The sequence below is a fragment of the Oryctolagus cuniculus genome, chromosome 4 (genome assembly GCF_964237555.1).
Source record: "Oryctolagus cuniculus chromosome 4, mOryCun1.1, whole genome shotgun sequence".
Lineage (NCBI taxonomy): Eukaryota > Metazoa > Chordata > Mammalia > Lagomorpha > Leporidae > Oryctolagus > Oryctolagus cuniculus.
Genome location: NC_091435.1, coordinates 4813949 through 4826690, shown reverse-complemented (window position 1 = coordinate 4826690; position 12742 = coordinate 4813949). Strand labels below are relative to the sequence as shown.

The window sequence follows — 12742 nt, the reverse complement described above, 5'->3', positions numbered from 1 at the left end:
TTAAAGAGAAGCACATATTTGGACCGGTGCCGTGGCTCACTAGGCTAATCCTCCGCCTGCAGCGCCAGCACCCCAGGTTCTAATCCCGGTCGGGGCTCCAGGTTCTAGTCCCGGTTGCTTCTCTTCCAGGCCAGCTCTCTGCTGTGGCCCAGGAGTGCAGTGGAGGATGGCCCAAGTGCTTGGGCCCTGCACCCAAGTGGGAGACCAGGAGGAAGCACCTGGCTCCTGGCTTCAGATCAGCGCGGTGCGCCGCCTATAGCAGCCATTTGGGGAGTGAACCAATGGAAGGAAGACCTTTCTCTCTGTCTCTCTCTCTCACTGTCTATAACTCTACCTGTCAAATAAAAAAAAAAAAAGAGAGAGAGAGAAGCACATATTTGAAAGCGGCAGTATTTCAAACTCACATAAAAGTAAGAGAGCTTACGGACCGTTTCTACAAGAAAAGCCACAGTTGCTGGGTGTGAAGTAGCTGATAAATCATTCAAATAAATCACAGCAGAGTAACCAGAGAGGTAGACACCGCTCATGGCACAAGATAAATCCTGTCAGCTCCCGAGCACTGACTGAATGGAAGGAGCCGGAGCTCCAGGAACGCCACATTTGCAGTCCTAGCTTAGCACGTGCACCGAGGCTGCAGAGAGCACGCCACCACTGCTCGCTGCTCGACCAAGAGTGGCCTGTCACTACTGGCTGCTTATTACGAAATCCACAATATTGATAAGCCTGTGGGCGCTTGCACGAATTCAGAGAAGAATTCTGAATACTGGCACAAATAAGCGAGGCCGCACGGTCAGTTTTAAGCTTGTTATTCAGTGAGAGAGATGCATAGGGGACTGAGGGCCCTGTGTAAGACAGAGAGGGGAATCTGGATCCATAACGAGCACTGGGAGCCGGTGGCCTGAAGGCCACGCACCCCGGAGGTGCAGGGCAGTGAGGAAGAAGAAGGGCAAAGGGAAAAAAAGGGCCAAGCCCACCGTGTTCCAGGCCTTTAATCCACTTCCAAAGGGGAGTGGTTAGGTAGCCTGATTGGCAGGTGGGCGCCAGGTGTGGTCAGGTAGGGGCGTGAGATCACACAGGGGCGTGGTGAAGGCGTGGTCTTCCAGCTCACAAACCTGATCAGTTTTATCCTATCTGCCTGCCTACAGCCATATTCAGTTGCAAACACAACACACTGTTGATGTAACTTAATGAGATGTAAACACACAAGCTGGGTCATTGCATGGAGACAGTGCAGACGAAAACATCAGTTTCCTGAGAGCACACGTGGAAGGAGGCTGGGACAGCTGTGCTGTGCTGTGCTCCCAGTGAGATGTCATCCATAGGAAACTTGGTGAAAAACTGTCAGCAATCCTAAAGCAGAGGAGGTTCTGGGAGATGTCTGGGAAGATGGCAGTTGGGATTGACCTGTCATGCTCCCGCCCTCTGCCAGGGACCAGGAGGAGGACCCAGCCCCGGCAGGCCCTCCTAAGGCTTCCCTCTTCTCTGACCTTGGAGCCTGTGGAAGCAGAAGCTAAGCCCTCAGGTGGGGGCCATTTGATCTTCCCAGAAAATGCTCCGTGTGGGGCCAGGCTGTGCTGTAGAGAGGAGACGCTGGCCTCAGATCCTGCCCGGGAGCTGAACAGGTTGGCTGTCTCCCCGCTCACCATGACGTGGTACCCAGGGACACCTGTGGGGGACACTTCCTCCTGCTGTCTCACGCCCAACTGGCAGTTTTCCCACTGGTGCCCCAGAGCTTGCACGGGCAGACAGTGCCTATGCCGGCTATGCCTTCCTGCCCTTGGTTCTGCCTCAAGTATCCCGGCAGGAGGATCTGGGCTCCACAGAACAGATTAAGGAAACTAGGAGCTCCCCTAGGGGGCTTTCCATGCCCAGGAACAAGCAGAATCCCGACAAATTAGAACTCCTAGAGAGGACTGATGACGACCTGAATTAACAAATAAATAGGCTGGCGCTGCGGCTCAACAGGCTAATCCTCAGCCTAGCAGCGCCGGCATACCGGGTTCTAGTCCCGGTCAGGGTGCTGGATTCTGTCCCGGTTGCCCCTCTTCCAGGCCAGCTCTCTGCTGTGGCCTGGGAAGGCAGTGGAGGATGGCCCAAGTGCTTGGGCCCTGCACCCCATGGGAGACCAGGAGAAGCACCTGGCTCCTGCCATCGGATCAGTGCGGTGCGCCAGCCGCGGCGGCCATTGGAGGGTGAACCAAGGGCAAAGGAAGACCTTTCTCTCTGTCTCTCTCTCTCTCACTGTCCACTCTGCCTGTCAAAATAAAAAAAAAATAAATAGTTCTTCTGTTAGGGCTGTAGAAAGCCAGAAAAAAAAATGTTGCTTCCGTTCTAACAATGAGAAAAAGAACCGTTCATCTATAAAATTACACTTTGAATGAATTAGTGGGTTGACGCCATGAACGAGGTAGTTAGTCTCAAAGGATTGAAAGTCCTAACAGGAGATGGAGCTCTGTGAATTAATTCACCTGCAGCACAGGGTGGGCAGGCGCACAGGCACAGAGCAGATGGAAAGAATCAGATGACCGTAGTCTAGCTCCGTCTTTTCTCTTCTCTTCTCACACTGTGTTAGACAGCTTTTCATTGCTCTAAAATGCCTGAGAAGAACTTCTTGGGAAGCAGAACGTTTCTCTCAGCTTACGGTTTGCAAGTTCTCAGTTCACAATCAGGTGCCAGAGGCTGGTGGTGGTGGGGCAGGTGCAGAGGGACAAACACACAGGAGCCAGGACGCAGAGAGAGGAGCAAGCACCCCTCTCCTGAGATCCGCCTTCCAGGGGCCATGCCCAGGGAGCTGGAGACGCCCCACTGGCCCCACCTGCTGGCCTCTGTAAGTAGATCAGTCTCCGCTCTAATCCATCAACCGTTAACTGCCAACCTAAGTCAGTGGGCTTTGCAGGTCCGTGTGACTTTGGGGAGTCAAGTCCTTTTCAATCCGTAACATACAGTGGTCAAACTTGAAGGAGAAATTCTGAAAACAATATGAAAAATGCAACCCAAAAAGACCCCACAAGAAACAATCACCAGCGAAGTATCAGAGAAACCAGAACTCTCTGCCAGAGGTGTTACCATAACAATGATCCTTATGAACGGGCAGACAGATTCCAGTGAAATGATAAAGCTACAAAAAATGGACAAAGAAACTGGAAATGACAAAGGCGATATTGAGCATGAAGAATTTATTAAACAGGGTTACAAGTGGACCGGACACAACAGAGGAAAGAATTAGGCTGACAGAAAGGATCTGTTACCGATTTGCTTATTAATAACCTGAAATATTAATAAGCTGTGTGGGCTCTTGCCACATATTCAGAGAAGAATTCTGAATACTGGCACAAATAGACCAGGCAGCATGGTAAGTTTTTAAGCTTTTTATCCAGTGAGAGAGATGCATAGGGGAGTGAGGGCCCTGTCTAAGAGAGAAATATGGATTCATACCAAGCAGTGGGAGCCAGCCACGGGGAGGAGCATGCAGGCCGGGAAGCAAGGAGCCATGGCCCCAAGGCACAGAGCAGCAAGGAAGAAGCACAAAGGGAAAAAGGACAAAAAGGGGCGGGCCCACTGTGTTTCAGGCCTTTAATCCACTTCCAAAGGGGAGTGGTTAATTAGTCTGATTGGCAGGTGGGTGCCAGGTGTGGTCGGGTAGGGGCATGAGGTCACACAGGGGGTGTGGGGAAGGCCTGGTCTTGCAGCTCTCACACCTGATAGGTTTTATCCTGTGTGTCTGCCTACATGAGATCCACAGTGAAACTAAAGTGACCAGAGTGGGAAAACAGAGCACAGTGTATCCCTGAGCTCTGAGATAATGCCAACCATTCCAGCAGAGGAGCCACAGTCTCAGAGGGAGAGGAGGGAGAGAAAGAAGCAGAAGACGCCATCCGCGACACAGACTCTAACGCCACTGTGGATACATCTGACTTGCCTGGCACGGGTGGAGCTCTGCGTCCAGCAACGCAGAATGCGTGTCAGCGCCCATGGAACAGGCGCTGGACTGGAAAGGGCTGAGTGTGTGTGCTGCCGGCTCATGGGATTCACACAATAAAAACCCTGCTGCTCAACTGGGATGAGGAGGCGGGGGGCGGGGCGGGGGGCTGCAGATGGGATGAGTGTCCCTGCAACAGGCACCCCGGTGAGCGCCCGTGCCCTCTTCCCACCGCGCGAGGACGCACAGAGAACCTTGCAGTCTGCAGCCCCCAGGAACCTGGCCCTGCCGGCACCCGGATCGCAGCCTGCTCCAGAGCCGCTGCAGACAGATGTGTGCTGCTCAAGTCGCCGTCCACTTAGGAGAGCAGCCAGCGTAACTGCGTCACCAAAGGGGAAAACAGCGGGACCGTGATACAGATTTCAATAAGTATCGGAAGGTAAAAGTTACGTATCGGAAGGTAAAAGTTACACAGAGTATGTTTTATTTCCACAGCAAAATTAACATTGTAATAAACAGTAGGGGAGGGCACTTGGTGCCGTGGTCGTGATGCCTGGGAACGCCTGGGTTTGCGTCCCAGAGAAGCTCTCAATTCTGTTTCTGCTAATGCACACCTTGGAGGGCAGCAGGCGACGGCCCAAGTAGCAGCTTTCCTGACACGCATGCATGAGCCTCAGAGTGAATTCCAGGCTCCTGGATTAAGTCTGCAGTGGGCATTTGAGGAGTGAGCCAGCAGGTGGGGACTCCCTATGCATTTGTTTATATCTATCTACCTACCTACCTTTTAAATAAATAAAAACAAATATTTTAAGAAGAAATAAGGAGCGTGACTCTGTCTTGAAAGATGCCAGCTATTAACACATGAGTTTAAAAGAAGTTATGAGCAAAAGAGGAAATCAACAGAGATACTAGAAAAGGTAGTTTTAGTTCCATGGAAGTGGAAAAAACAATGTATCAGAACTTGTGAGATGCAGTTAAAAGCAATGCTTAGATGGAATTGCTTGTATGAGAAAAGAAAAAAAGATTAAAAATCGATGATTGAAGCACCCACCTTAAGAAACATTTATAAGAACAAAACTTCCACTTTGACTATGACCTTGTCTAAATAAGATCGAAGTCAGAGAACTCAAAAGACTTCCATAGCCTTGGCAACTCCTGACAAGAGCCTAGGGAGATTACTGACGCCATAAACTAGAGTGTCAATTTGTTAAGTCAACAACAGGAGTCACTGTGCACTTACTCCTCATGTAGGATCTCTGTCCTTAATGTGTTGTTCAATGTGAATTAATGCTATAACTAGTACTGAAACAGTATTTTACACTTTGTGTTCTGTGTGGGTACAAACTGATGAAATCTTTACTTAAGATATACTAAATTGATCTGTATATAAAGATAATTGAAAATGAATCTTGATGTGAATGGAATGGGAGAGGGAGCGGGAGATGGGAGGGGTGCAAGTGGGAGGGAAGTTAAGGGGGGGGGACCACTGTAATCCATAAACTGTACTTTGGAAATTTATATTTACTAAATAAAAGTTAAAAAAAGAACAAAAAAATCAAAAGAAAAGAGAAACAAAGGAATAATACAGATAAAAACTGAAGTAAATGAAACACAAAACAGAAAAACATAGAAAACCAATAAACCAAGGCGAATGCTGTGGCGCAATGGGTTAACACCCTGGCGTGAAGTGCCAGCATCCCATATGGGCGCCAGTTCGAGACCCCACTGCTCCACTTCCAATCCAGCTCTCTCCATGGCCTGGAAAGCAGTGGAAGATGGCCCAAGTTCTTGGGCCCCTGCACCTTCGTGGGAGACCTGGAAGAAGCTCCTGGCTCCTGGCTTCAGATAAGCACAGCTCTGGCCATTGCAGCCAACTGGGGAATGAACCAGTGGATGAAAGACCTTTGGCCGGCGCCGCGGCTCACTAGGCTAATCCTCCGCCTAGCGGCGCCGGCACACCGGGTTCTAGTCCCAGTCGGGGCGCCGGATTCTGTCCCGGTTGTCCCTCTTCCAGGCCAGCTCTCTGCTGTGGCCAGGGAGTGCAGTGGAGGATGGCCCAGGTGCTTGGGCCCTGCACCCCATGGGAGACCAGGAAAAGCACCTGGCTCCTGGCTCCTGCCATCGGATCAGCGTGGTGCGCTGGCCGCAGCGCACCGGCCGCGGCGGCCATTGGAGGGTGAACCAACGGCAAAAGGAAGACCTTTCTCTCTGTCTCTCTCTCACTGTCCACTCTGCCTGTCAAAAAAAAATTTTTTTAAAAATTAAAAAAAAAATTAAAAAAAGACCTCTCTCTCTCTCTCTCTCTCTCTGCCTCTCCTTCTCTCTGTGTAACTCTGACTTTCAAATAAATAAATCAATCTTAAAAAAAAGAAAACCAATAAACCAAAAGCTTTTTCTTTGAAAGGAACAATATAATAGACCTCTAGCCGGACTGAACAAAAGGAAAAGAAACAAGACAGAAATAACAAATAATTACAGATGGAATATAACATTACAGATCTACATTAGAGGAATAAAAAATATCTAGGATAACTTTGGGTCAATAAATTTGAGAACTTAGATTAAATTTCTTGAAAAAACTATCAAAGAATGTTCATGAAAAAGTAGTCAACCTTTATACTTTTATATCTATTCAATAAATTTAGATTATTATCATTTTAAAACTTCCACAAAGAACATTAGGGCTCAGATAGCCTCACAAGTGCATTCTATCCAAGATTTAAGAGATAATGTCACTTTTGCATAAATCTTTTTGGAAAATACAAGAGGAAGAAAACTTTACAGTTGGTTTTGTTAGGTTAGTATCATTCTGATACCAAAATCAAAGATCTTACAAGGAAAGACAACTACAGATCAATATCCATAATGAACATAGGTATAAAAATCCTTAACTAAGTAATGCTGAAAAGATTTATCAACATTTAGAAAGAATAATACATCATAATCAAATGACGTTTACTCCAGAAATGCAAGGTTGTTTAAGTTCAAAAATTAGTGAATGAAATTCCCCATATCAACAGAGGGGAAAAAAACTGATATGGTCACTTTAATGGACAATTAAAAAAAAAAAAGACAGTTGTATAATTCAACATTCATTGATCATAAAATCTCCCAGAAAATTAGGATTAGAATGAAACAAGATAAAAGGCCAAGAAAGTATAATTTTCATCAAACCAAAGTAATTTCCATCAAATATTAAGAAAGAGACAAATATATCTGGTATTATTTTATTTAACATTGTTCTGAAGATTCTAGCAAGATAAACAAACCAAGAAAATGAAATTAAATAAACTTAGACAGGAAAAGAAAAATATCACTGGTTTTATTCCCAGATTATATGCCCATATAGATAGATAATAGAAAGAATCCACCTCAAATATGACAGCTATAAAATTTACAAAGTCATGGGACACAATAACAATCTACAAAAATCAAAGCAGTTAAAATAAAAACAAAAGCATCTTTGCGTTAAAATGTGAAATATTCAGAGATAAATTTAACAAAACTAAACTCAACTGGCCCTCTAAAAAGTGTAAGAGTTATTAAGAATAATTAAAGGTGACCTAAATAAACAGGGTTATACCATGTTCATGGATAAAAATGGCAACATTTTCAGGCAGAGGTGGACAGACTTTCTCTGCAAATGGCCAGTCGGGTAATACTGTAAACTCGGCAGGCTTCACAGCCTCACTACTGCTCACCCCTGCCATGGAAGCATGAAGAAAACCACAGACAACACATAAAGAAACCAACACGGTTGTTGAAGTGAAAAACGTCTCTGCAGAAACAGGTGTGGGAGGATCTGCATTGCAGCCCCCAGCCAGCTGACTTGGTTTACAGTATGCAAGAGGAACATGATCCTCAGATAACTAAAGCTTCAAGGTGGAGCACACCAGGAACACTGGCAAAGCTCACACACTTCGGTTCGCTCTTCATGTCTTAGGCATGAAGTATCTTAAAGTGTTTCTAAGTAGAGTCAGAAATCAGAGATGAAAGGTGTAAAAACATAATATTTTATCATCCTTTCAATATGTTGCCCTCCTCAGTGTCAGCTACTGAATCTTATAAAGTGAGGTTAAACAAACTACAATTTCAAAAAATTTTATTCCCAAATCTATGCTTACTCCTTGGAAATAGAGAAAATACTAAAATGTCTAAAATGCAAAATTATATTAGAAATATGTATAATATAGTTTATGGAAAATTTATCTCATATGAAATTCACTAATCATTTTAGCAAATGTTTAACGATGAATGGATATGTCAGTAAGAGTGGTTGACTTTGAAAAATACTAATGAAAACTATCTTCTAGTTTACCTACTGGGGCTCAAAGCATTTGAATGGTAGATTAGAGAATCTGTGACACTTTTGTCAAAAATCCAAACGGGCTGGCATTGTGCCATAGGAGATTAAGCAGACACCTGTGATGCTGGCCTCCCAAACCAGAGCACCAGTTCCAGCCCCAGCCACTCCACTTCTGATCCAGCTCCCTGCTAATGCACCTGGGAAAGCAGTGGAAGATGGCCCAAGTGCTTGGGCCCCTGCACCCATGTGGGAAACCCAGATGGAGCTCTAGATTCCTGGCTGTGGTGCCCCAGCCTGGGACATTTCAGCCATTTGAGAAGTGAACCAGCAAATGGAAGATTCTCTGATTCTCTCTCTCTCCCTCCCTCCCTCTTAACTCTGCCTTTCAAATAAATAAATAAATCTTTTGTAAATAATTGAAACAGTAAGAAAGCAAAATCTGTCCTCTAGTGTCTAACTCCACAATCTGAGGGGATTGTGACCTTCCTAAATTTTCTAAGCCCACATAAAAATGCAGTCTCTGTTTTCTCACAAATGCGATTTTCATTCAATCACTGAGCTGGGAGATACTGAGAGGGGAGCTAAGGTTACAGGAGTGTGACTTCTTTCTCTCTGCACCACCTCCTTCTCCCAGCCCAGGGAATATTCGGGAGCCGCTAGGTTTGTCCTAAGCTATGCTGTGGACAGGCTCCTGCAGGAAGTCCTGCCAACCATCCCTCAGTGAGCTTTCGAGAAGCCCCAGCCCCAGGCAAGCGTCGCTGGGACTGCAGCCTCTGCCGACGCCTGGACTGCGGTGTTGGGGGAGACCCTGAGCCCGCGTACTCAGCTAAGCTGCACCTGTATTCCTGACGGGCACAGATGGGGAAGATACTAACGGTGTGTGATGTTAAGCCACTGAATGGCGGGGCAACTGATTGCGTGGCACCAGCTCCCGGTACCCTGTGAGAGGTCAGGCGAGTTATGAAAGGTGGAGACAAGCGAACCTCCTGCACAGGGCGCAGGAGGCATGGAAGCCCTCGCCCCAGGAAGGACTCACAGGAAGCACAATCTTGCTGCTGGTTTCTGTTCTTCTTTCCATTATTCCAGCATCGCATGATCGTTGGCTCTGCCCTTCCCACTCCATAAGAACGGGGACTGCGTCACAATGACCCTCTCCACTTACCAACCTGTCAGTGGTGAGGAGGGTACAGGGGACCTCCCAGCCAGCAGCCCCAGGACCAATCCTTGGAGTGAAAGATTCCGAACCTAAGGGTTGATGTACCTCACTCAATGGCTTGGTGAGAGACGGATCAGTTTTCTTCCCATTAATGCTGGCTGAGGGTTGATTTTTTTCCTCACATACGTACACTACCTTTTTAAACTTGAAGTTCTGATTAGCATGTAATAATTGTAAAATTTTATGAGGCTCAGTGCAGTATATCAGTGCATATACAGAGCTTAAACAGATGAAACCAAGCACCAGTTTTCCCTTTCCTTATCTTTCTGCTTGAAACCTGCCAGCCCTCTTGTGCAGTTCATTATACGGAATATTACGTGTTGTTGTGCTGAGGAAGCTTGGACTCGTGCCTTCTCTGTTGATGTCTGTTTGCTGACCCCCCTCTCCTCCCTCCATGTGTCTGCTTAATCATCACCCATGCTATATAGATCTCATTGTTTTAGGTATCGTGCTCTTTAGTATTTTTGTGTTTGTGTCTTTTTGTTTATGCTTAAAGATAATTTGGGTCTTTTTTTTTTTTTTTTTTTGAAGATTTATTTGTTTGAAAGGTAGTGTTGCAGGTAGGGGAGGAGGGAGGAGAGATTTTTCCATCTGCTGATGCACTCCCTAGATGGCGCAGCAGTCAGGGTGAAGCCAGATCAAAGCCAGGAGCTTCCCCCTGGTCTCCCACAGGAGTGTCAGGGGTCCAGGGACTTGGTCTATCTTCCACTGCTTTCCCAGGCACATTAGCAGGGAGCAGGGCTGGAGATGGAAGTCAGGACTTCTGCCCAAAGGGGGCGCCAACATTGCAGGCAGCAGCCTTACCAACTATGCAACCATGCTGGCCCCAGGAACGCGTTTTATTGGTCATTTATATTTCTTCTTTGGTTAATAGTTCATTCATTCATATCACATTTTTCTACTAGCTTTTTTTTAAAAAAAAAAAAAACTTTCTCTTCATTTTCCAAAGCACTGTTTGTTTACTTTTTATTTTTTATTTAAAGATTTTGTTTATTTGAGAGGTAGAATTACAGTCAGTGAGAGGGAGGGAAAGAGAGAAAAGTCTTCCCTCTGCTGGTTCACTCCCCAAATGGTTGCAACGGCCAGAGCTGCACCAATCAAAAGCCAGGAGCTTTTTCCAGGTCTCTCAGTGGGTGCAGCACTTGGGCAACCTTCTGCTTCCCCAGGCCACAGTAGAGAGCTGGGTTGGAAGTGGAGCAGCTGGGACTTGAACTGGTGCCCATATGGGATGCCAGCACTGCAAGATGAGGTTTTAACCTACTGCACCACAGCACCGGCCTCAGCACTGTTGGTTTTAAGAAAGTATTTCTATACTCCTATTTTACAAAACTTTTTTTTTTTTGGTTTTGTTGTTTCAATCAGATTGGATGCTGACTATTATTAGCTACTTTTTCATCATCTGTTGAGTTGGTCATATGTCTTCTTCTCCTATAAAACTGACGGTATTTTTAACTTATTTGTTTTATAAATCATAAAATTATTTCTTATGGAAAATGTTTTCTTCGCTGAGAGGATAAAGGACTTCAAAGAAATGCCACTTACTTTTATTTAAGAGCGTAAATTCAGCCCACAGTTTGAAACTCTGTAAGGGTTACTAATGTTTTGCTTGAATGCAGATTGGAGCCTGGATTTGATCTAATAGACACAACCCAAAAAGTCAGCCAGACAGGACTTTAAAGATTTCTATCCCAGATCATGCACCTAGCACAACAGTTCAGACGCTACTTGGGACTCCCACGTCCCACACTGGAGTGCCGGTGTTAGTCCCTGGGCTCCACTATGATTCCAGCCTCCTGCTAAGCTGCCCCTTGGAAGTGCTGGGTCCCTTCCACCCTCACAGAAGACCTGGCTGGAGTTGCAGGCTCCAGGCTTCAGCCTGGCTCAGCCCCAGGTGTGGCAGGCGTCTGGGGAGTGAACCAGCAAATGCGAGATCCCTGTCTTTGGCTCTCTGCCTTTCAGAAAAATAAAAATGAAATTTAAAAATTAGTTTAAAAAGTCCATGGAAACTAGAATCAAAATGCTAAATATAGATGTATACACATACATACATATATATCCATAAGACCAAAAATCAGAACAGCTCAAAAAGCCATGAGATTTAAAAGTAATGTCAAGTATAAATTAAAATACACTCTCAAAATATAGTGAAATCCTGCTAGGGTTTGAGGAAGTTACAGGATCATCTAGGTCAACAATACACATTTTTTTCCTTTCTTCAAAGAATTTTCACCAGAAAAGAAGAAGAAAAAAAAAACACTTGTAAGGGTTTAATGTTTATATTAAAGATTTGTAACATAAAATTTAATTACATTGCTAAGCTGTCTCAATTAAATAGTGGAAAAGAAAGATCTGCTGATTTCCAATGGGACTGAGAGAAGCCTTTTCATTACTAAAAGCACCTAATTAAAACAGAAAAACAGTATAAGTGCATTTGGAAAACATTAATTTTTTCTGAGAAAAGTAAACATAGATTGAAGAGTTACAGCATCTGTCCATCTAGCCACACTTGACAAACCAACCGGCAGTGAACGTGGTGTTGTCAGCTACCGTGACAACTGCGGTTCAAGGCTCAGCACTCAACTAATGTGAGGGAAGTGGACTTCACCAAGGCTGGACAGAGCTTCGGTCATCTACGTCAGATTCATCATTAAACCAAAGAATGGACTTTAACCCAGGACTTATGGATGAAAAAATCCATCCTGAAATCTTCTTACCACAAGGCACACACTTGGAATAATTAGCAAGAAGATGCAGTTCTACAAGCACTACAAGTCATTCATTAAAAAGTTGTCAATTTCTGAAGTCAACTGTGGGCCAATTTTAATGCCCCATGGCATGGAAACGGAACGTTACAGGATCACGTAGGACACACTGAGTTCCTGGTTCTGTTAGCTAGCACTGGGTGGCCTTTTCTTACCTACTGAAAAGCTATGCCTGGTTGTGTCCCTAGGGACTGGGGGATGGATTGTGCACAAGTGATAGCTGAGTGTCACCAAGTGAGCTTACTTTGAAGGCAGCAGGAAATACAGTAATTGTGCTTTTTTTTTTCTTATACTGTTAAGTCTTTGCTAGTCTGCAGACAGAGCACTTGGCTAAAAGTGAAGAATTGGGTTCAATGCCCTGTGATAGTAATGTGCCTCTCTCACATTTTGCACTCTTTATTTTTCACATTTATGAAACGAGGAGAAGTATGCATCTGCACACAGTGTAGGATCATAGCTCAGATTGAGGAAAACATGGCTGCATGTGCACAGGAGTGAAGGCCTGGGTGTTAGGACCACAAGGAGTCGGTCAGTGAGCA

General features: G+C 45.4%; 1 protein-coding gene across 3 annotated transcripts in view; it reads right to left on the bottom strand.

Moving 5' to 3' along the window:
- The window catches only part of DSCAM (DS cell adhesion molecule), a 722199-nt gene that overhangs the window by 227805 nt on the left and 481652 nt on the right, over positions 1–12742 (bottom strand). The window lies entirely within an intron of this gene.